This window comes from Nannospalax galili, unplaced genomic scaffold (assembly GCF_000622305.1).
Source record: "Nannospalax galili isolate Female #2095 unplaced genomic scaffold, S.galili_v1.0 scaffold534, whole genome shotgun sequence".
Taxonomy (NCBI): domain Eukaryota; kingdom Metazoa; phylum Chordata; class Mammalia; order Rodentia; family Spalacidae; genus Nannospalax; species Nannospalax galili.
The window spans coordinates 526,729-543,044 of record NW_008333994.1 but is presented as its reverse complement, the minus strand read 5'-3'; the positions used below and the strand labels follow the sequence as shown (position 1 = coordinate 543,044).

Genomic DNA, 16,316 nt, shown 5'->3' with positions numbered 1-16,316 from the left:
GGGGATATATGGACGGGGGCGGGGGGTGGGCACGGACTTACCCGGGAGAGGGAGACAGAGGCCTCTGGGTTAGAGAGCGAAGTCTGAGAGCAGAAAGTTGTTTTTTTAAGCTCAGCTTCAAATAGATGAAATTATCCAGATGAAAATTCAGTCTGATATTCATTGTACACACTGAACATTGGTCCTGATCATTACAAACAGTGGTTTTATTCTCCAAATTTACGTTTGGAAATGGGAAGAAAAAAAGTCAGAAGAGATAATTCTAGGAAGAAAATGATGCTTGTTTTGATTTAAGACAAACAGGATAGGATGCTTTGGCCACATTGAAGACGATCATGTTCCTTTGAAGATTATCATGTTAGGCTGAAGGATGATCAGGAAGGAAGCATGGAAGCAAGAAGTTAGTGCAGTCAGGAATCCAAGGAGCCAAGCAGAGCTTGGAGCAGAATATGTGGTACAGACAGAGCGGATGAGTCCTGAGGAACTTTTTACATACACCCTGTTGACTGTAGAGAGCCACAGCTTTTGCCCAGAGTATGGAGAGCCTGTTGAAGAAGTGTTCTCTCTGCTTTGGCAACAAGTCTTCAATGCATTGAACTCAGGGATGTCATCCTCAGTGACTGTGTGAGTTCTTGAAGAGTCACATTGAGAACACAGCACACGTTCTTTTGTCACATTGCTGACCGGGCCCTGGGCTGGGAAGTACCACCACCGCAGAGCTGAATCCACTTGAGGCAGTTAATGTAGAGGCAGCCCTGGAGTGGGACCAGGATGGTCCGTCATGTGGGCTGTCGCCGCGTTGGAAGAGCGTGTTGAAGGGTGCAGTGGCAGCGACGGTGAACCGTGGCACAGCATACTCCTGTAGTATTGACTAAAGCTGCTGAACCACGGCTGCCGAGTCACCACAACACCCCAGGAACGTAAGGAACCGCCTGTTTCTCCAGTGGATACTTTGTGATAACGGCCCTGCTGGCTCAGGACAGAATTGAAGAGTATTGTCAGCCATGCAGAATCACACATTGTGCCTGGGTAATAATCTCCCCATCGAGGACTTAGGAACTAACAGCCGAAACTAGGAAGGGAAAGAACAGGAAATCAGAATCCTTAGCTAATGTAAACATTGATGAAGACACATGAGTTTAATGAGCAAAATGAGCCTGGTTTGCCAATCTTTGGTCCAGTATTAGACCTACAGTGTCATCAGATGCCGGGAGTTTGAAGCCAACATGAGCTGTCTAGTGCCTCTGTCACTCTTGGTAGTAAAGATGGGCTGTTTTAATTCTGAGAAACTAATTGGATTTTTAGTTAAAGGAGCTGAAGAGATGGCTCAGTTGGTAAAGTGCTTGCTGTGCAAGTATGAGGCCAGAATTCATGCCCTAGTGTGTACACACATACCACACATACATCACACACCCCTGCATACCACACACATCACACACGCCACACACATCATACACTACACACATACCACACGCACATCACATACATACACCACACACCACACATAGACATCACATACCGCCCTACACCACAAATACCCACATCCCACACACCACACGCACACCACACGCACGTCACACACATACACCACACACCACAAACACATCACACACACCACACACCCCTCACATACACCACACATACCCCACATGCACATCACACACATACACTACACACACCACACGCACGTCACACACATACACCACACACACAAATCACATACCACTCCCACCACAAACATCTACACACCACACACATCACACACACACACCTCAACCACATGCTAGGTGTGATTGATGCTGTGATCCCAGCTAGGTGAAGGGACAGGCAGGCTTTTCCTGGGGGCTCTGAATCAAGCTCTGAGTTCAGTAAGAGATTGTCCCCAATACACAAGGTAGATGTCACCTGATTAATGACATTCAAGGCTATTTTCTGCAGTCTACACACAGGCAGGCACACATGCATGCATGTGCACATGTGTATGTGCCCCACCACATACAAACACATACACATGCCCCCACCCCAAATTATTTAGGGAAATGTTGGTATGAGGTTTTCTTGTATTCATGTCTCCCAGTCCCAGAGATGTTTTTAAATATTTTTATTTCATGTGTATTAGTGTATTGCCCGTGTACATCTAAGTGCACCCATGCTGTGCAGTTTCCACGGAGGTTAGAAAAGGGTGTCAGATTCCCTGGAACTGGAGTTACAGATCTGTTAACCACCAGGTAGGTGTTGGGAATCGAACCTGGGTCCTCTACCAGAGCACTTAATGCTCTTAACCGCTGAGCCATTTCTCCAGCCCCCATGGACACAGATTTTTAGGAGCAAATTTGCTACCTAAATTAAACCTGTGTGCTGGGTGAGGTCTTGAAGACATGTCACCGGAGAGGGCTCCCAGATACCCAGGTAGGTTTCCTCACCAGCATGTCTGAGAGAGCACAGCTTGGAGGAGAGCGGGTCTTGGCTGTCGATCTCAGAGGTCTCAGGCTGTGCTTAGTTGTCTTCATGTTTTTGGGACTGGTGACTGTGTACTGCTGCATAAGGGTGTGATGGGGGAGAGCTGGCAGGCAGGAGAGGGGGAGTGTTTGTATGTCTCCGTATGCTGGTGCACACACAGTTACACCCTTCAGAGCACACATTCAGTGACTGTTCCTCCCACTCTGCCCCACCTCTTGCCCATTCACCTGGTATGGGATTGATTGATTAAGGAAGGTAAAGCTCTCAGGATGCAGCCATCTCTCCGCTTGACCCCCAGTCAGGGCCTAGCCCTTCATCACTTTCGCAATTTGTGAGCTATTTCATATCCAAGCATAACAATCACTATATATTGTGAATCTTATAAGAGAAAGTTAAACTGTGGGGTTTCATATGTCAGAGGCATAACTTGTTTTGTATCTAGTTAAATGATCTAGACATTTTATGTCTCTGGAAATTTATTAAATAGGATGCCATTTAAGGAAAATAGTTGTATTAAATTACTTTCCCATAAAATACAAGCACATGTAACATTGTTAAAAATGTTATACTTAATTTTACTTGTAATTTTAGGTTATAAAACTGCTTGATGTATTACATTTTTTCTCACTGTATCATGTCTAATATGGAAGAATTTTCTCTCTATATATATGTATATATACATATGTACATATATACCCTGAATGTGTGTGAACTGAAATGAGGCGTCTCCCGTCATAACTAACTTTGCTTTACTTTTTAAGGCATCATTTTGATCATGAAAACACCTGGAAGCCACAGGACTCTTGGCTCACTTTGTTGTGGTACTGATTGCTGGCAACAGTTTGCCATATTTTTACCTCATTTCCTGTTTACTTGTAAAGAACCTAAACGATAACTTATTTTAAAATTTTGTGTCAGGAGCTGTGTTTGCAATTAATGCTATGTTGAAATTAAAGAGATGTTTGCTTCTTGGATGTATGTCTTAGTTTATCAATATTAAAGAGCTGAGAGGAGAAGATGTATTTTTTTTTAGTTGGAGTGTCTGTAATGTTTCCCACATGGCACATATGTAGTAGAAACAGAAACATGAAGCACAAAATGCTTGTGCAGAATCGCTGTCTTCATGGCCTGTGCTTGGCGGGGAGTTTGGAAGCATCTTCATCCTGGCAGCAGATCCTCCAAAGGTTTCCATAAAATTTCATTCTAGTTTCCAGTCCTTTCATTAGCAATTTCTCTGACCCTTAATCCATTTGTAATATCAGATCTCTGTTCGATTGGCTGATTGCTTCATTGATTTTACTCTTGTGCTGTTGGGTAAGAAACCAAACTCTAGATGCTTCTCACAGTACATTGAGCACCGATTGCTTGCTCCTTAATGATTACTGAATATCCCATTTCGGGTAGACAGCGGAATGAACTTACTTCATCCCTTTTCCTTTAACCTGCGTTATCCTGTGTCTCTCTGGCATGAGTATCATTCTTTCAAGGTAACCATAAGCTCTTTGAATGTTGCATTTCCCATCTTGCACGGGTCCTTCAAAAACCCTTTTGCAGTTCATGAAGAGAGGTGAGTTAACCTGATGAAATCATAAAGAGTAATTCCATTACCCTTTGACCCGACATCTTTGCATGTCTGTGGCAGGTTTTCAGAGTTGAGATAAAAGTTTGCCCACTACTCTGCTGTGTGCAGTTCTGATTAGCTTTGATCTGGTAGGTGCAAACAGTTCTCTGTGAAAGGTTTTCCCTCACAGCCTTTGTCAGCCTCATTTCCTGTCATGCGGTGGGCGTCAGGACTGAGCTCTGTCTCCTTCCCAGTGACAAGTGAAAGGCCACTCCCTGCCACCACTTTGTCCATCTAGTCAGTTAGTCGATGGACATTTCATAGGAACTATTTTTGCTGTAACTAATAAAAATGTTATGAGTCAATGTAAAATAAATATTCCCTAGATCAAGGAAATACCTGAGATATTGTGGGATGTGAAATCCCTGTACAGAGGATGTTTTATCAAAGAACTAGTATATTTTAAACAAAGTGAGCAGTAGGAATCCAAATATTAGAGATGGCATAAATATTTTCAGGAACAGTAACAACACTTTGTAAGAAGAGGGTGTGTGGGTGTGTGTGTGTGTGTGTGTGTGCAGGAGAAAATTCTGGATTGACTGCCAAAGCTGTTTTTGGACAAAGTATGATAAAGTCCTAAGTAGTTTGAAGATTAGTGATAAAAACAAATAGATGTTAAAACTTTAAATTTCATGTCTTTTTAAATGATGACTTCATTATCTTTTTGATGAAAATAACATTTTTGTCACCTTCCCACTTTTGATCAGGTCATGAGTACTGAACATTCTAGGCATCGAGTACTCAAATATTACTGTTGTCATTTATAGACTAATAACTAGAATTGGGTACTTTGGCTAAGGTGAGGAGAAATTCCAGCAACTACTGTGACATTCAGACTCCAGGCCAGTGTGTTCCAAGTTTCTACAAGTCATAATTATGCCACACGGATCTATACTTGTGTACAGTCTCTGTAACAGTCAGTATGAGGATGTGTTGAAGGATGAGAGCATCACTTAGCCTTGGGTTCTTGAGATTCAGTGCCACAGAGTCACCGAAGTTGTAGGGGACCAGTGAAGCTCACTGGTGATTCCACCACCGTGGGTCTGGGACGTGTTTGAGGAACGTGCTGCTCCCAAGACTTTGGCAGCATCAACTCAGGCAGTTTTTACAACTGGAAAGACAGACTGTACTTCTGTTGTTCTTGGATTTCTGGAGATAGTCCGTGATCGTGTAGCCCAGGTTGGTGGAGACAGTCCGTGATCGTGTAGCCCAGCTTGGTGGAGACAGTCCATGATCGTGTAGCCCAGGTTGGTGGAGACAGTCCGTGATCGTGTAGCCCAGCTTGGTGGAGACAGTCCATGATCATGTAGCCCAGGTTGGTGGAGACAGTCCGTGATCGTGTAGCCCAGGTTGATGGAGACAGTCCATGATCGTGTAGCCCAGGTTGGTGGAGACAGTCCATGATTGTGTAGCCCAGCTTGGTGGAGACAGTCCATGATCGTGTAGCCCAGGTTGATGGAGACAGTCCATGATCGTGTAGCCCAGGTTGATGGAGACAGTCCATGATCGTGTAGCCCAGGTTGGCATCCTGACACTCTTGCCTACATTGTGCCACATGCCTAGATTTAAGGCATGGGCCACAACACCCAGCTGTAGATATGGACAGTTTGAGAAGCACTGGGATCCAGAAAGGATCTTTCAGCGTCTGGCACACTAGGGTGAGTGGGATGTGGTGTGTTAGGAATGCTGTGATCTGGTACCACCTGAGGTTAAAGATGTGCAGAAAGAAGCAGACGGATGATGCCAGAAAGCAATAAAGTGAAGCAGAGTTCAGCTTTGGGATGATTTGGCAATGTAATATTTTTGCTTAAACATGTATGAATACACATAATGGTGGCATGGAGAGCGAGCAAAGTGTGAAGGATAAAGTCGTCTTTTCACAGGAACTGCACTCAGGAAATAGAATTCCTTATCTGGAAAGAGATGTGCCCAGCTCCTGGTTTACCACAGAATCTTCCTCCATGTCATCATCCATTCCTCTCTGGTTGAAGAGAGGACACTAGAGCCCACAGGGAGCAGCGCCCCCAAGTCCTGGGAGTCCTGGCTCTCCTTGGTCTTGAAGGAAATAGTAGGACAGTTGCGTTGGCTCGTTCAGGGATGGAGGGGGAATCAGGTCCATGTGTTGTGTGCAGCCACTGAAGGAAGTTCTTCCCTCACACGGTTTAAGTTTTTATATCACCTACCTCAAATGTTCTGATGTCTTCAAGCAGTTATTTTGAGGGATTCCCATGTACCGTTGGTGTAATAAGCATTGTTTGAGTCAGAGAGGCTATGTCAAAGACTTTTCATCTTTGGTCTTCTTTTCTTTTTTAATTTAAATATAGTCTTCAAGTGGAAATGTGGTCAAAAGCACAAATGCCACTAAAGAATGGAGTATGTACTTTCAAAGAAAAAGCTGCTGTGTGGAGAAAAATGTCAAGTAGGACAAAAGATGGCCGACGGGTGCTTGAGTCACACCGTTGGAGTTGGTGGTAACAGTGAGATGCAGAGACATTTAAGAAAAGTGTGACCTCCAAGATCCCCGTGGTACATGTAACCATAGTAATGTTGTGGGGGTGAACTGAATGGCTGTTGCAGCCTTGTCTTATTTGATGGAACCGGTCTAGGCAGGTCTCGATGGCCTCTCAAGCTCCTTGTGACACTGGGCAGCGTATTTGAGGTGGGATAAAGGAACTGACAGAAGAAGAGACTAGAGCCTTTCCTAAATTCTGTCGCTCTCACCCAGGACAAGCTGACTGCTTCCGTCAAGCCTGCCTTTCATCACTGTCTATAAATTCACTTCCTTCGTTGCTGGCAGTGAAATTTGATGGGGCCGCGATCCAGGTCTTTGCTGGACCTTGGTGTCTGAGTCTGAGGAGGGAGTTTTGAGACATGCAGACAGCCATGCAGACAGGGCTTTGCTGGGGAGAGGGCCTGCTGAACCTCCTGATGGAGGTCACCTTGCCACATCTGCACTCCACTGTGCGGAGGCAACTGCTTTCCTGGGCATGCGAGAAGCCTCGGGTATGTTTGTCCTTGATACTGAGTGATTCCAGTGCTCAGAATCGGAAACTACTGGAGTTTAAGTGCATAGAAGTACCTTATGGCTCATTTTAACTGGTTAAAACAATCCTAATGTATAAATGTCAGTGGGAATCCCTGTTAGACACTCAGCAGAGGCAGCTGGGACCCTTTCTCATCTTCAGAGGTGTTGGCAGCCTGTGCTTTCAAGAGTCAGTCTGAGTTAGAAAAGAGTTAATGAAGCAAGATTTTAGATAAATGCCTTGAACGCTGAACTACATCTTAAAAATATTTTTTAATTATTAGTATGCATGTTTCTGAGTCTGCATATGACTGCAGGTGCCTGTAGAGGCTGGAAGAGGGCATCAGATCCCCTGGAGCTGGTGTTACAGTCAGCTGTGAGGTACCTGACATGGATACTAGAAACTGAATCCTGGTCCTCTGCAAGAACAGCAAGAGATCTTAACCACTGAGCCACCTCTCCAGTCCTCGATTTCCATCTTTATCGTCAGGATATATAATAATCCTTGGAGTTTTGTTATTGTTGGCTTTGAGACAAGCAGCCCCATCTCTGATTCAATCAGGGGTCTGACAAACAGCTCCACACATCACTCTCCACTTCCTTTTATCCTGTAAAAATGACTTATGGAAAGTTGCAGCAGAATTTTAAGAATAATTCAAAGGGACTCCCAAATATCAGAACTTCCTGGAATGTATGACCAAGCGATACTGTGTCCTGAATCATTCTGGTGGGGATCCCAGGGTTGAGCGTTGCATAGGGTTGGACTGCGGAGCAAGTGCACACACAGCAGCAGTATTGGACACACTTTTTACTTGCCCAGTTTTCTGCTAGCGTCCTTTGAGAAATGAAGGAAATAAATGCATGTGTATAATACCCCCAACTCTATAAAACAGATTTATATCCAGGCTGAGTTTCCTTATGCCAATAAAGACACCTCAGGATGCTGCAGAGGAAGTGCTGTCCTGGGTCTTCTTTCTCCTTTCAGGATCCGTGTTCACTGTTCACTCATTTTTTGGAGTCGCCAGGCAACGCCCGGGTGGAACACGAGGTGCAACTCCAATGAGACACTCAGGTCTGTACTTGGCCTTCGCTTTTGTTTTTCAGTCGTGTTTGCAACCAGCAACAATTTTTGTTTGTTTGTGTTTGTATTTGAAATTATGTTTTGGGGCAAATTGATTGTAAAAGTTATCTTCTTACAGATACGGTGAATAAGCAGTCATTTGTGAAAAGGACTTTTAGTTGTTAATACAAATTGATGCTGAAAGACGTGGGGACTTAGATTACCATGAGAGTCTAGACCAGGAATCCATGAATGTGCTTCTCTCAGGAGCTCTGGCTGCCCAGTGTCCTGTATGTGTGCTTTATCGAAACATTAGTCCCAGCATGAAACGGGGAAGTAAAAGTCAGATGCTTCTTAGAGAATTTTGCTTTTTGACCACTAGACATAGTTCAACACACACAGACACACACACATACACACACACTTATGTTATCAGTTGAAGCTCATCTAGGCTCAGGGCAAGGAATGGAAATGAAGAATTAATAATGTGTACGTTACACAAATAGATCGAGGCTCAGTGATAATTATAAACTTCACAAATGTTAGATTGACAATCTGGGTTTCAAGGTTAGGTAGAAGTCATTTGTCTGGAGTATGTTCAGAATGTAGCGTCGTTACCATGGTGTGACCTATCTTAGAATGCTTACCTAGTAAAGGAACAGGAAACCTTTATCTGAATAGCGTTACAGACTAGGATGGATGTGGGCAGCATTGGAGTACGTGCAGCAGCTCTTCCCGATAGCTCTGCAAATTGAATACGGTGATAAACGTGCTGCATCCATCTCACGTGCTAATAATTCAGATTTTATGACACTTTGTGTCTAACGCTCAGCTATTGAGAAGTGTCTTCAAACGACTGGGTAAGTGATGGTGCTGAGATTCAAACACAAAACTCTGACTCCAGCTCCCTATCCAAAGGACTGACTCTAGTGCTCTGGGTTTTTTCCTGGGGGGAGGGGTTGTTATTGTTTTGTTTTTTCTCTTCTGGACATTTCAATCACCTCTAAATAGAAGAAAAAGATCTCTTCACAGTGCTGACTCTCTAGTAGTCGTATGTGTGTTAAATTTACTTTTGGGAGGCGCATGTGCTCTAGGCTTCCAGGCCCACAGTACCCCCCACCCTCCTCCTGCAGTCCTTATGACAAACACAGAAAATATTCCTCCACCCTACAGTTTAGGGAATGAAAGTATTTATTGGGCTTATTCAGAACTTATGATGGTGGTGAGGTGTGCTGTGCTGGACAGCTTTAGTCGTCAACTTGACATACCTAGGTTGAGGGAGCCTCAGTTGGGGAATTTCCTTCATTGGACTGCCCTGTGGCCATGTCTGAAGGGCATCTTCTTGATGAGTGATGTGGGAGGGCCCAGCCCACTGTGGATGGTGCCACCCCTGGGCAGGTGGGCCTGTGTTGCATAAGAAAGCAGGCTGAGCAGGGACCAGGGGAACAAATCTGTAAGCAGCATTCCTCCATGGCCTGTGCTCCAGCTCCTGCCTCCAGGTTCTTGCCCTGAGTTCCTGCCTTAGGCTCTGTGATGAACTGTGACTTGGGAGATGTAAGCTGAATAAACCCTTTCCTCCCCAAGTTGGTATTGGTCAGAGTGTTTTATCACAGCAGTAGAGAAACAAACTAGGTTAGAAGTTGGTACTGATAGTGGGATATTGCTGTGACAGACCTGATGTTGGAGGACTGTGGAAGCATTTGGAACTTTGGGCTGGAAAAGTCATTGCGTGCTCAGAGTTTGTTGCTGTGGAACTTGGAGCAGTTATGTTGAAAGCATTGAGGACGATGGAGGCCTGGTTTGTGAAGCTTCAAAATTCAAAAGGAGGCAGAGACCATCAGGGCTGTTTGTGTGATGTTTTGGATTGAGAATCTGTGGGTTCTGGTTGGTTGGGGCTGAAGAATTAGCTGTGATTAAGAAGAGACCAGAACCTGAAGTAAAACCTTTGCATTACTGGGACAATTGATGCTGGTTAGCTGGGGCTGAAAAATCAGCTGTAACAAGAAACCAAGCAGCATCACTGTGGTGAAATCTTCCAGGAGGTATTTCCTCAGGGTCAGCATAGAGGGGACCAGAGCCTCTATTTCAAGCTGGAAGCAGGACTTGATAATGTGTAAGAGTCTCCTGCATGGTTCTGGTGTTGAAAGCGTGAAGGGGTCATAGAGAGCAGCTGAGGCTTGGCACTCTGAGAGGCCAGGAAAGGCCATAGGTGAAAGTGCAGCTTCAGTTACAGCGAAGAACCCAGAATTGAAGGGGTCATGGAGAGAATCTGAGGCTTTGCACCGCAGAGACAAGAAGAGTGAAGGTGTAGCTTTAGTTTCAGTGGGGACCCCAGCGTTTTGGAGATGCCAGGACCATGGGATGACCACCAAGGACAGCAGTAAGTGTGGAATGGAGCTGGCCTGGTCTTCGAGAGGAGGTGTGTGTGCTGTGGATGGCAGAGTCAGAGAAGTGGAGTTGCCAGAACCCTTTGGAGCCCAGAAGATCTTGAGTGAATCCCAGATGTTCAGCCTCGAGCTACTTTGCTGGACTTTGGTTTTGCTTAGGTGTGCCCGATTCTTCCCTTTGAAATAAGACAGTACTTGTTTTGGATTTTACAGAAGCCCACCCACAGGTAAGAGAGTTTCAAAAGAGACTATGGACTTTTAGGTGTTTGGATTTTTTAAGGACTGTGGGGCTTTTAAGGTTGTACTGTCTTATGTTGTGATATTAATGTTAACATCATATCTTGGGGACAAGAACTGGAAGTTATGGTTTAATAGTGATGTGTTTGTATGTCAAGTTGACAAGGGGTCAATTGTGCTGGATAGCTTTAGTATCAACTTGATATACCTGGGTTGAGGGAGCCTCAACTGGGGAATTTCCTTCATTGGACTGCCCTTTGGCCATGTCTGTGGGGCACCTTCTTGATTGTTGAGTGATGTGGGAGGGCCCAGCCCACTGTGGGTGGTACCACCCCTGGACAGGTGGGCCTCTGTCACATAAGAAAACAGGCTGAGCAGGAGCCAGGGGAACAAATCAGTAAGCAGCATTCCTCCATGGCCTGTGCTCCAGCTCCTGCCGCTAGGTTCCTGCCCTGAGTTCCTGCCTTGGGCTCCCTGATGAACTGTGACCTGGGAGATGTAAGCTGAATAAACTCTTTCTTCCCCAAGTTGGTATTGGTCAGAGTGTTTTGTCATAGCAATGGAGAACAAACTAGGACAGGTACTTATAAAGGTGTGGGCACCTTGGGCTGATTTTTTCCCTACATCTCTGCCCTGCAGTAGCTTCCAGATCTGCTGCCGCAGTTCCAAGATGACAGAAGCGCCCTCCTAATCTCTGGCTTCCCCTGTGTTTATGCTTAGTCCCTCCCCCCTCATGCAGTTAAGGCTGACTGTTTGGGTGGGAGGGGTGACTGACTTCCTCTGCCCCTACCCTCCTATGGAGGGTCTTACAGTCCAATTAGTTTGAGATGATTGAAGCAAGCAGTGAGAAAGTAAAGGAGGACATTGCTGGTCACATGGAGGACAAGCTCATCCAACATCGTGTACTTTAATAAGACCCTGGGGAAGTGATGCAAAGGCGTTCCCAAAGGCCTCATTTTGTGAAGTACATTTCATTCTTGCCTTCACATTAAACTCAGGACTCACCATTGGCCTTAGGAGAAATGGGTGCCCACTCTTGAGTGTGCTTTGAAGTTTCCGCTTAATGATAATATCAAGATGTGGTGCTTTATGCCTGTAATCTCAGCCCTTGGAAGGTTGAGGCAGGAGAATCATTCTTGGTTCAAGGCCTCCCTGAGCTACACAGTGAGCACCAGGCTAGTGTGAGCTACAGAGTGAAGCCTGTCTCAAACACAAACACAATTTGTTTTTTAAGAAAGGAAAGGTTTCCAGGATATCATCAATAAAGTCTCATCTCAGAAAGGCTGGTTCACAGCAGGGAGTTCATTGAATTGTTCCGTACATTCTGAAAGTTCTAGGAGTTGTGATGTGTAAGGACGGATGTTTCCCCACTGGGGTGTGACCTCTGAGGAAATTTACCATCAGAATTTAAAATATTTTTCTCAGCAATTGTAAGGCGGTAGCCTCTGACCTTGGTGAGGTTTGCCTTTTTACACCTCAGGTTTATGGACTCTCTCAAGAAAAACAAACCCCAGTGCAGTCTTGCCAACAGTGATGAACGTGTACAGCACACTGGGTTTCTTTAAAAAAACCCAAAGATAAAATTTGCCTCTGTACAATCCCACCTGCCTTGGCAAGCCAGAGCCCTGCTGAGAAGAATCGTCATTAGCAGAAGCCAGGTGTGTAGGAATGTGTGGTCTTCCGCCGATCTGTGGGCTGGCCTGCTCTGTGTACATGAAAGCTGCCTCAGCCGAGCATGGTTGCTGGCGGCAAGCCAGAGCCCTGCTGAGAAGAATCGTCATTAGCAGAAGCCAGGTGTGCAGGAATGTGTGGTCTTCCGCCAATCTGTGGGCTGGCCTGCTCTATGTACATGAAAGCTGCCTCAGCCGAGCATGGTTGCTGGCATATATGATTCCCACCCACTGTGTCCATTTGTGCAGAGTCCAGGGAGGGGCTTGCTCGCCAGTCACATGCAGAAAGGCAAAGATGAGCAAATACTTCCTCCAGCAGCAGCAGTTTATAGTTCAGATGAAAGAATGCTTTCAAAAGTCAGGTCAAATATGGAAAACAATTTTATTTCTGAAACCCACATTATTTTTATAATTCGAATGCCTTCTCTGAAATTTCTTGTTCCTAAATAAATACCTCAAAACAGAATTTTGAAAAATAAACTCAAGTATTAACCACTACATGATATTGTTTTTAGGGCTGTTTTCTAACTTTTATGGATAATTTGTAACTAAAAGATGCATTGGCCAAAATTCCATTGTAAATATGCTTTTTCCTCTTACTCTCATGTGCTCTGGCTGTTTCTTCTCTCACATCATCTTGTCATACCAGAAGCTCGTGAACCTCAACTTTCTGAGTTGTAATTACATATTCAGAATTTCTTACCTTCTTTCCCAGTGTTAAACAGTGACTTTGTAGTACACACACTGAAATAAAGCTAGGAACAAACATAAACACAGCAGGGAAAGACAGGAGAATTCTTGTAGGGAGGGGCAATATGGGATGTGGTGTTTGTTAGAAAAATATATAAGTAGAGGAGCAGAATTCTGCACTAAATACATAACACTAGAATGGGCAGCTCAAGAGAGGTCTGAGTCGTGTGAGTTACATGGGACCTACCAGGTGGGTTCCATAAGGGTGTCTATGGAAGAGTTTATTAAATAACATGAGGATCAGCATACCTGAGGACAGACACGTAGAGAGAATAGATACGGCTTTACTACATAAAGCTTACAGGACACCGGGTTTGCCTCTGAGAGAGGCAAGTCATTGGAAAATTCTGAGGACATTACCTGATTTATGTAGGCAAAGGATCACTTTACCTTCTATATAGAGATCAGACCAAGGATAATAAGTTTGAAAAAGAAGATGGTTTAGAATTTATGGACATATTTAATAAGGTTGATGACCAAAGTCTGTATCAGACATCATGAGCAGAAAAACCAAAATAACTGATCACAATCTGAATAGTTTGAGAATAAATCAGCTTTCCTCATTGGTTTTACATAAACTGTCCAAAGTAAGGTCAAGTGGAACTCCAGGGTTCTCTTGGATTGTGCTGCAACTGTCTGTGCAGAAGTGGACAATGGATGGGGCTCGACCCCAGGCAGGTACCAGAGCTGAATGCGAAGCTTACCAGGTTTAGAGTGTCCATTAGAAATCCAGGTTGAACACTCAAGTGGCATGTCTGTGGAAACAGTCAAGTTTAGACAGAGAAGTATAAGATACTATTGTTGTTCATGTGCACCTCCTTCATCACAACTAGAGTGGATATGGTCAAGAAAGCACAGAATGTAAGAGAACAAAAGGAAATTGGTCACATCCCAAGATGGGAGTGGGAGAGAAACTCAAGAACCACGTCATCAGACCTTTACAAAATGATGTATGTGTACAGATACATCTTTAAAAGAATAAAAGAAAATAATACTAGTTTGATGGGGATATCGTGTGCACTGATAGTGAAAAGCGACCTGCTGTTCTTGAGATTTGAGAATAATTGTGAACGTTGTGGTGAGTTCAGGGCTCCTGAAGGAAGGGACATAATAAAGACTGACAGTTGACCCCAGTGATCTGATAGAGGGTCATAAGGTAGATGCATAAGATCTGGTTGCCATGTTCTGCTGTGTTTGTGTAGATGAACAGCAGGCTTAGAATTGAGTTTAACCTACTTGTCAGTGTGACCAGGAAAAGATCATAAGTCTCCACTTGGAGAAAAACACAGCTATGATATTTGCTATAACCAAGGAACCAAGAGAATTATTGTGACTTCTGGGGAAAAGTTGTGAAAAATATCTCTCATGTTCTTTTCTTTTAAATAGCAAAACCTGAACTGACAGCTGAGAGGAACTAACAGGAAGACACCGAGTCCTCGAACCTAGAGCTATCTCACGGAGAAGGACTTCCCGGAAAATAGATTCACTGGGAATTTTATGAGACTAGGAAGTAATCTTGTATTACATCCATGATTTTTCATCATCTAAATGAACAAAGGTTAAGTGACAGCATTTTCCAGGAGGCAGATTGATCACAGGACATCTGATAAGAATTGTGTGGACAGTTGCATAAGTATGTCAGGTTTTTGTTGGTGGTGGTGGTGGTTTATTTAGAAAGAAAAATACAAGCCTTTGTACTATTTCTGATTAGTTTTGCTATGAACCGAAAATCTCTCTTAAAAAAAAGAAAAAACCCAGTTTAATTAAAAAGTCCAATTTGTTACTTTACCATCAATTATTAACAGTACATTAGGGTAAAAGGATGGAATAAAGGTATTCCCAACAAATTGAGCTAATCACAAGGAGACATAGCTATTCTAGTATCTGACAAATTATACTTCAAACTAAAACTACTTAGAAGAGATAGGGAAGGACATTCCATAACCTTTAAAGGAAAAACAAGAACAGGATATTGCAGTCCTAAACATACGTGCATCAAAGACAGGACACCTGATTTCATAAAATATCTACTAGATCTAAAAATCACACTTTGACTACAACACGTGTCAACCTCTGTCACTCATTTCATTCAGAGGAAAATTACAGAAAACCTGGATTGAAATAACATTGTAAATCAAATGAATTCAACAGATATTTACAGAACACTCCACTCAGACACCCCAGAATGTTCATGCTCCTTGTAGCTCATGGAACTTTCTCCAAAGCTCAGCTACATATTAGGAAGCAAAGCAGGTTTCCACAAAATTAGGAACATTGAAACAACATCCTGTATTCTACCTGACCACAAGAAGCATAAAACTAGATATCAACAAAAATAGAAATGGGAAAAAAATGCACAAACTCCAAGAAACCGAACAGCACACTGCTGAGTAGATCCTGGATCAAGAGGAGAATCAAGAAGGAAATTTAAAAATTCCTACAATTGACTAAAAATGGAAACCACAGCACACTAAAATCTATAGGGCACAATGAAGGCAGTCCTGTGAGGAACATTTATAGTCTTAAGTGCCTAAATCAGAAAGGTAGAGACATGTCATATAAGAAATTAAATGATATTCCTGAAGGCCTTGGAGAGCAAACAACACAGAACACCTGAAAAGAGTGGATGGGAAGAGATAAATAAAACCCAGGCCAAAATGAATGAAGTAGAAATTAAGGAAACTACAAAGAACCAATGAAATGAATTGTTTCTTTGCAAAGAAAAACAAAATTAGCAAAACTGTAGCCAAGTTCACCCAAAGAGAATAAAAATTAATAAAATCAGAGATGAAAAGGGAAGCATTAGCACACCCTGAGGAAATTCAGAGATTCATAAAGACAGACCTTTAAAATGGATGTTCTTGGCCAGAGAGATGGTTCAGCAGTTAAGAGCACTAGCTGCTCTTGTAGTGGACCTGGGTTTGATTCCCAGCACCCCCATCGTGACTAACAACTGTCTGTGATTCCAGTTCCAGGGGCTCCAATGACCTTTCGTGAGCTCTGTGGGCACTGCATGACGTGTGTGTACTTATTTCCATAAAGGGAATATACTCGTGCACATAAAAAATAAAGTATTTTTAAATTTAAAGTTCACTAAACAGGAAAATCT

General features: G+C 43.6%; 1 protein-coding gene across 1 annotated transcript in view; it reads left to right on the top strand.

Moving 5' to 3' along the window:
* Nucleotides 1-14,781, top strand: part of Zwint (ZW10 interacting kinetochore protein) — a 27,234-nt gene extending 12,453 nt beyond the window's left edge. Inside the window, exon 9 of the mRNA XM_029561528.1 lies at nt 14,594-14,781. The gene's annotated coding sequence lies outside the window, so the exon portion shown is untranslated. The remainder of the gene's footprint in view (nt 1-14,593) is intronic.
* Nucleotides 14,782-16,316: the final 1,535 nt, after the last annotated feature.